The 8,441-nt window shown below is 38.7% G+C and overlaps 1 non-coding gene across 1 annotated transcript; it reads right to left on the reverse strand.

Moving 5' to 3' along the window:
• Window positions 1–256: 256 nt before the first annotated feature.
• Trnar-ccu (transfer RNA arginine (anticodon CCU)) lies at window positions 257–329 on the reverse strand. Its single transcript has one exon. It is a non-coding gene; the product is annotated as a tRNA-Arg (tRNA).
• Window positions 330–8,441: the final 8,112 nt, after the last annotated feature.

The raw sequence follows: 8,441 nt of genomic DNA on the forward strand, positions 1-8,441 counted from the left end.
TTGGTCAACTTTGCTGTAGGAATTTAGCCAGTAGCCTTTAAGTTACCCACCCACTTGGGTGTAGCCTCTTATACTATAAATGTTGATTTTAAGCTTGCATCCGGCCTCTCTTCTGGTGGCATGATTTGGTTCATGTTCCCCGTTCATGCAGAGGCTTGTGATCTGTGAGTCTACCCCTAAAAAAATAACCCTTTATTATACTCAATTTTGACTAGTGTGGTGTTTAGGCTAGGTTTTAGAATCCTTCTTCATCTGGTACCCAATGTGGGGCTTGAACCCGTGACCCTGAGATTAGGAGTCTCATGCTCTACCTACTGAGCTAGCCAGGTGGCTGGAAAACAAACTAACGGCCTTCCTTCAACAATCTGTGTGCCAATGTGGCCAACAAAATCCATGTAAATTCTGAGAAAGCTTAAAAAGGAATCCTAGACACAAAAGAACAGAGTTAAGCATGGTTTGGTAGCAGCATTTTCTTGTATGGGCTCTGTTTGCTAGAAGTAAGCAGAGGCATGGCTCCTTTAAGAGAGGTTTTCCTGATTCAGCGGTAGCAGAAAAAAAAAAAGCCATGCTATTTTAAAAAAAATGTTGGCTTTCTGGACCATTCTGCCAGTGTGACCTCTGGCTATTTCGGGAGGCTGAGCATTTAAATGGGGTTTGTGAGAAGACTGCTACTACTTGCTTAATGGCAACATAGATGTTCTATGTGCCTAAAAAGGGGGTATAAGCATGACTCTTGCTAAAGAGACCTCCACCCTGTCATGCTGGACTGGGTAGGGCAAGCAGGCAGTATTTCCCCTAGTAATGCTGCAACTTAAGTTTTTAAGAAGTGCTTAGTATTTTAAGAAGTGCTCTTGGACAGTAAAGAATTACAGATACACAATAGAACAGATTCAGACATAAAAGACCTCTAAATGGGTCACAGTGTTCAAAATAGGCTTGGGAGAGACAAAGAGTATAGAGAGTTATAAAAAAAGTAAATGGTTTATAAAAAAGAAAGAAAGTCTTTAAAGAGATAGAGTATAATAAAATATTAAAAGTAATAGATTTAAAACAAATAAGCCATATAAAGATGGAGAATACACAGATAATCTGGATTATGTTTATTATTATTATTATTTAAATTTTTGACTGTGAAGGAGTTAAGTACAGAGAGACATTTCATTGTATGGGCTACTAAGCTGAACCAGCATGTATTTGGGTCTAAGGATATGTTGCTTTGAAAGAGAGGTTCTTCCTTTGTTTCCACAGAGGATAAGAACCTGTAGATTTATTCCAGGTTAATGTGGTTTGATGCACCAAGACCCACTGAAGGGTGTCATGAATATCTCCAAAGATTACTTTGCCCAACAAAAAACAGGAAGCAGTATGGATAGAACTATTCCCATATTCTCAAATATTGTTAATAAGTGTTTGTTTACATTTAAAGGGTAACATTCTGTAGAAATTTGCATTGGTATGGATCTTGATTATCATTAATGCCTATAGCAGGGCAGAACTTAGCTAGGTGGAGAAAACTAAGCTGAATACTTGGAGAAAGGAGGCAGAGTGAGAGAAGCCATGTAGCCTCATGGTGACAAATACCAGATCTTTAGCCAGCAAGCCACAGCCACATGGCAATGCACAGATTAATATGGGTTAAACTAATCTGTAAGAATTAGCCAATAAGAAGCTAGAGCTAATGAACTAAGAAGTGATTTAAATAACATGGTTTCTGTATGATTATTTCAGGGCTGAGCAGCTGGAAACCAACAAGTGGCCTCCTTTCAACACAACTTGACATAAGTTAGAGTCATCAGAGAAGAGGGAGCCTCAATAGAGAAAATGTCTCCCAAAGATCAGACAAGCCCTTATGGCATTTGGTCTTTAAAATTATTTCTAAAATTATTTTTTAGAAGTACTCAGTTAAAAAATAACGGAGTACATGGAGAAAGAATAGTAATGTTTGAAGGAACAGACAATAGAATCAGACTCATGGGGGGCCCAGATATCAGAGTACCTGGCACAGGAGAGAACTGTGGCTAACAGTGCTGATGAAAATAGAATACATATAAGGAATCTAATTGAAATCCAAGAAACTGTAGTTAAAAGTAAATTATATAATATTTATTGACCCCATAGCTGAAGGAGAAGCTGAAAAGAACAGAGAACAAAGAGAAAGCTTGCCATTGGGTACTGAGATCCTGCTAAATAAGAGAGACATGGAAGAGGGAGGGAGGACAGACAGTAGCTTCTAAAAGTCAGCTGATCATGTGAACACATGATCTTTGATAATGTGGATGTTAGCATGTTTAAGATTTATTATTATGAACGGAAACCCAAAGTTTATTGAATAACCAATACAACCATGCTGTTTGAGGAATTCAAGGTGGGTACTTTATTTAGACAATGCCGTGCTCCCTGAAATCATAAATTAGTAAAACCACACCAGGATCCACATAGAATAAAAGTAGTGGAAGGACCAACATAACAGTTATGCACACCCTAACTTCCTAAGTACCTGAGAAAGAGACTTGCCACTTATAATATCTTTTTAATTTTACTGAGTTCAGAACTTACATTCAATGCACAGTGCTTACTGGCTGGCATACAATTAGGGACAAAAGCTTCTGAGACACATTGAGGGATGAATTGGAGGCTTATTGTTTCTTAAATACACAAAATAATACTGAGTGCTAAGCCCCCAAATGTCCTTTACTTAATGTCTTTTACTATGATGGTTGGGCTAGATGAATCCGAGCTCCTCTTTTTCTATCAATCTGACCTTTGGATAAAGATGCCAGCAGCAACATAGAGTGCTCCCCTGCTATGCTCCTGACTGGCAGGTATGCACAGAGCACCCTAGACTCTATAAACATCTCACTTAGTGAGGCATCCACTTTAGTACCCAGAATGTCAACACTTCCAGCAACGTTTCTTTCCCTCGATCGGGAGAATTATGCTTATTACTGCTGTGATGAACAGACTACTGTATGTCCGCAGCACACTTTATTGAGTCTGCTAGCTTTAGACATCAGTGAGCAGGATGTACTTGTCCTGCTTTTGTATGGCTTTTTGTCCAGAGTCACACATAACCAAAATCATAAGTCTTCTCAAGGCCACAGATTAATTTTTATTTGCCATTTCGAAGAGGAAGCTAAAACCTAATTCTTAAAACCTAATCCCTTAAACTCACTCAGACAAAAAAATATTTGTGTGCTGTGAAGCCTCACAATGGCATGAAGCAGTTCCTGGAAGTGTAATTCCCAGAGGAGGTCTTTTGTACATCAGCTCCTGGTATTCCTTCCCCTCATTGCAACTAAAGCCAAGTCTAAAATAATTCAGAATGCCAGCATCACAAAGGGAGACTATGCCTATATTACAGTTTCTAGTTAGAATGGGGCATTGTCCACATGTGTCTGATGACATTCAAAAGCTCAGAATCGGGTCCACCCATTTCTGAAACAGAGAAAGAATACATGTTATGTTTTTATTCTCTGTTCAGATTTTATTAGTTTCCTTTTCCTCTTTTGTATCCATTAGAATTCTATTCAAGATTTATAATTACCTTAGAGGAGGTAATACGGATATGCCATTTAAGGCTGTTGGTTTCTTCACTAATGTAGTCATTCATAGTTACTCTTGCGCCAGTAAACAGCCTCTCACCCACTTAGACAAGAAACTAGGTGAGTTGCGTGGGCCACACACAGAAAGAAGACATGAAATAAAATATTAATAGGAAGAAGGGCTCTGACAAGAGAAGAGAGGTAGAAACAGGAACAGGGGTTGAAATGAACTGAAATTAAGTCATATATTTTATATTATATATATAATGTCCTGATGGGGGAAAGACTACTTTTGACACTGAGTTGTGAGTTGCCATTGTTTATCTTTCTGACTTTTCATATACAATTATATATACATACGTATATATATATAAAAATATATATATATGAAACTCTCAAAAAATAGAAAACACTTGTAAAAGGAACACCTTGTATTGAAAACAGAAGTTCTAATAATAGAATAACTACTTAACATTAACCAGAAGTGTCTTCAAACAAAATAAAATTTAAATATATCATAGAAACTTGTTATTAATATGCCTACTTTCTTAGGACAGGGAGGATCAAATCCTATGTCTCTGTAATTGAAACTTTCAGAACTTATGATTTCAGGATTCTATTTAAAAAATATTTCTATAACTGTGTCCTAATGATCCAAATATAACAGGGACAATTGACAACAGTCCCTCTGCCGAAAAGCTAGGAGATAGTCCCAGACCTGAAAGATGGTATAGAAGGATAGGAAAGTGCAAGAAGACTAATAAATAGGAAAAAGTTGTTAGGATGTAATTTTGACATGACTCTAAACTGTAGCACTCCAGGATGAAGGACAAAGAGGTATAAGTACCAAGTCCTCTGTGGCAATAGCAATGAGATCAGTAAAGATTCCCCACACCTATACCAAGTTACCACATGACTTTACTCTCAGTGACTGAATCAGGCAGATCGCTGAAGAATTTCAGACAAAACAGGAGAAATTGTGACCAGGTACATTTTAAGCCAAGGAGAGAGGTGAAAATGTACATCCCAAAGGAGACATTCAGGATAAATTTGAGTTCATGGAGACTGAGTTACTTTCTTCTAGTGGTTCAATGGGAGAGTATAATGAGAATGAGGGGTTAGCGTCTTCTCCTTTATCAACTCACTTGCCTTTTCTAGTAAATAACAAAATGATTCTTTGCTTCCAGTTGAGATAGTGGTTGCCATGGCAACTTCTTTACATTGAATGATAAGCCAGTAAGCACACGTATCTATCTAGTTTTGGAAAAATATATATCTGTTAAAATATTTTCCTAATAAATGGTCAACATTTTTGAGTGAAACAAATCCATACTTTCAGTAGAAAAATGCAACACACACAAATAAAATTTACTTTTAGATATTTTTTTTCAGAAGATGAAAGTCTCCCAGAAAGGACTGTTTAATGAAATATGGTGTGAGCAAAAAGAAAATGTTCAAACCTGGCCAGGTGGTGGTGGTGCACACCTTTAATCCCAGCACTCAGAAGGCAGAGGCAGGCAGATCTCTGTGAGTTTGAGGCCAGCCTGGTCTACAGAGTAAGTTCCAGTACAGCTAGGACTTTCACACAAACCTTAGCAAACTTAATGCCAGTGCTGAGAGAAGAATTATTTTCTTAATATCTCTGTCTCTGTCTCTGTCTCTGTCTCTGTCTCTGTCTCTCTCTCTCTCTCTCTCTCTCTCTCTGTGTTTGTGTGTGTGTGTAGTGTGTGTACTCAAATGCACATGCACACATGGCCATGCACAGGACCTTACCTGTGCATGCTTGGGTGGAGACCATAGCAAATGTCAGGAGTCTTCTCTCACTCCTTACAACCTGTGTTCATTTGTCTGTGACAGGGCCTCTTACTGAACCCCCTGTTCATTATTCCAGCCAAACTAGCTGCCCAGTGAACCTCCAGGATCTACCTGGAATTGTACTTCAGTACAGGAGTTGCACGTCTACACAGTCACCCTAAGGGTGGAAGGTTGTCTGTTAACATAGGGTCTCACTGTGTAGTTCTGGCTAGCCTTGAAATCACTATGCAGAGCAGGCTGGCCTTAGACACACAGATTTCCTAGCATACTGACTCAGATGTGAGAACAAAACAAATCAAAGCATGGATTCTGGGGATCCCAACACAGGACCTCACCCTTGTACAAGTACTTTAGCCACTGATGCATGCCCCCAGTCCATTCAGGGTGTTCGTCCTGATTCTGATCCCCTTCCTCACGAGAGAAGCACTTCATTGTGTATTAGGCATTTTGAAAAGCCCAGAGACAGGGGAAGAGGAGGAGAGAATCCTCTTTGCCTTACTTAGACCACAGTTAACACATGTCAGATAAATCTGATTAAAGTGCTCTTCTGCTAATTAGTTCATCATTACAAATTTCAGACGGGTGTTTTCTAACTAGTAACTAGAGCATTTTATTAATTTATCTGAGAGACTCCGTGTGTTTAACGTTTAATGAGATTTCAAGCAATCATGCAAAGCCAGACAACATTTTTTTTTTCAGTTTATTACTTTGGCAAAGAAACAAATCTTTGTTCTTTCTTATGAACTTCTTCTGTGTTTGCACAGAATAAGAGAAATAGATTATGTATTGGACATAATTTGACTGCAAAAGTCCCCTTTAAAGCCATCTCCGGGATGCTTCCCTGTAGATGCCTTAATGGTGGGTAGAGTCCTTAAACCCTTCTCTCTCTCCTTTGACCTTTGTAGATGGTGATAAATTCAGAATGTCTGTTTATTACTTTTACAAAGAGACATTTCTGTCTTGAGAAGAATGAGCATGGAAGATAACTAATTCAAAGAGCAAATCTTTCATCAAAATTTGGAACTCTCTCCCAGCAAGGATAACTCAGAAAAACCTGCCAAGCCACAAAAGAATGAGGTTTATTTATATTAAATCACACACACACACACACACACACACACACACACACACACACACACATATATATGTCATGGATCATGGCATCAGAACACAAAACAAATGTCAGAAATTGCTCAGGCAAAATGTTAAATTGTCAAAAGAAGAGCTTTGCTCCATGTGTTTTAACTTCAGGGAAAGGAAACACATCGCCCATCAATGGTCACTGGTTTCATCTTCACCTGTTAATTATCAGCTCTTGGAGATGTTTCAACAGCTTACGACTGTGGAACATCACTACAGCTCTGTAGCAGACCCTGAAGGCTACAGACAACAGACAAGTTAGAGTAATTTCAGTCTCCATAGCTTCTAAACTAGCCGCTGTATCTGACTTGTAGCCCTTGGTCGGCAGGAGGACCAGAGCATCTGTGAATGAGACTTAACACCAAAGTATAAACTCACCGAAAACAGTATGAGGCACTTTTGTGATTTTTTTTTCTGGTAACTGGACTGCATTTCTCAGGCGTGTGCTTTGTAGATAACAGCATCGTGTCACATTTAAAAGGTTGGGCATGCCTGAAAATGTTACCAGTGACAGCTAATAAATCCTGTGGAATTCTTTCTTTCACCTCTCTACACAGAAACAAACATGTCTTAGTTTTTCTTCTATTGCTGCGATAAAGCTCTCCGATAAAAGAAACTTGAGAGAGAGAGAGAGAGAGAGAGAGAGAGAGAGAGAGAGAGAGAGAGAGAGAGAAAGTTTAGTTTCAGCTCACAGTTTGAGAAGGGCATAAGCCACCATGATGGAGGAGACATGATGGCAGGAAGGAGAGGTATGTTGGCAGAAGCTCTATGCTCAAAGCCCCACACAGGAAGTGAGGCCAGGCTTTAAGTGACACACTACATCCAGCAAGGAGTTGTCTCCTATAGATTCCACTATCTTCCCTCAGCACCATCAACAGGGCACCAGGTGTTTAAACATGTTTAAAGCCTATTGGAGACACTCCATATTCAAACCATCACAACAAAAAAAAATCTTAGTATTCAATGAAAATGAGCGTGCTCAGCCCAAAGATCACTTGGATTCCTTTGGAGATTGGTTATCCTCCGAACAGAAGCAATGGCAGTATCTGAGAACTTAGGAGAAGATCCCAGAGTCTCTTTGGAACTCTAATCTCACAACAGCCTTTTCTATCAGAAATGTAGGAATGAGACTCTAAATCTGTGCTTTACAAGATCTCTTGGTGATTCTGGTTCCAACATTGACTATAAAATCATCCTGTAAGTGGAAACGCCAGGTATACTAGTAACTCTAAAAACCTCACTGTGACGATGCAGCAGTGGACTTCAATGGTCCATCTCAAAGGACAGTACAGCGAATTTTCCCTCTATGAAAACAAACAAACATCTTTTTCTCTTCTTGGATGGATACTGAATGATTCATTTACCTGGAACCCATGATGCTTAAATCATGCAAGTGGAGAAGCTTGGTAATAATAGAGTGTTGTTATTCCTCTCATTGTCTTATGGATATATGTTGTGAATGGAATAAACTCTACCAAGAACAGTCACAAGTGAATTTTTTGTTTCATTTTTTAAAAACCTAAGATGCAGGGTGTGGTGATTTGTATTTGTGTGTAAAGACTTTTTGTTTTTTAAATGTAGAAAAGTCTAATTTTCATGGTGACTAGTCCTGGTTTATAAGAAAGATGTAATGCTTCATAGTGATTGGTGTCAGAGTCAAATCATATTTGCTTATTTATTTATTTAGTATATAAAATTCTAGGAAGAGAAGTTGGGCTTTGTACTTGCAAGGCAAGCAATATTGTATATGATTATGTATGTGGTATAGAGTAAGTGAATAGAAGGGTAAGATAGATCTCATTAGGAAAGGAAAATATTATAGATAGTGGGTGGGTAGGGGCTGGAACATGAAGATCAAGTGAGGAAGGAGAGGGAAGTGAGAGACCAGGGAGGGAACACAAAGAGAAGAGAGACAGCCAAAGCTAAGGGTCATTTGAGGGTTAG

Source organism: Alexandromys fortis, unplaced genomic scaffold (assembly GCF_014885135.2).
Source record: "Alexandromys fortis isolate MF-2015 unplaced genomic scaffold, M_Fortis_MF-2015_v1.1 scaffold_31, whole genome shotgun sequence".
Classification (NCBI taxonomy): domain Eukaryota; kingdom Metazoa; phylum Chordata; class Mammalia; order Rodentia; family Cricetidae; genus Alexandromys; species Alexandromys fortis.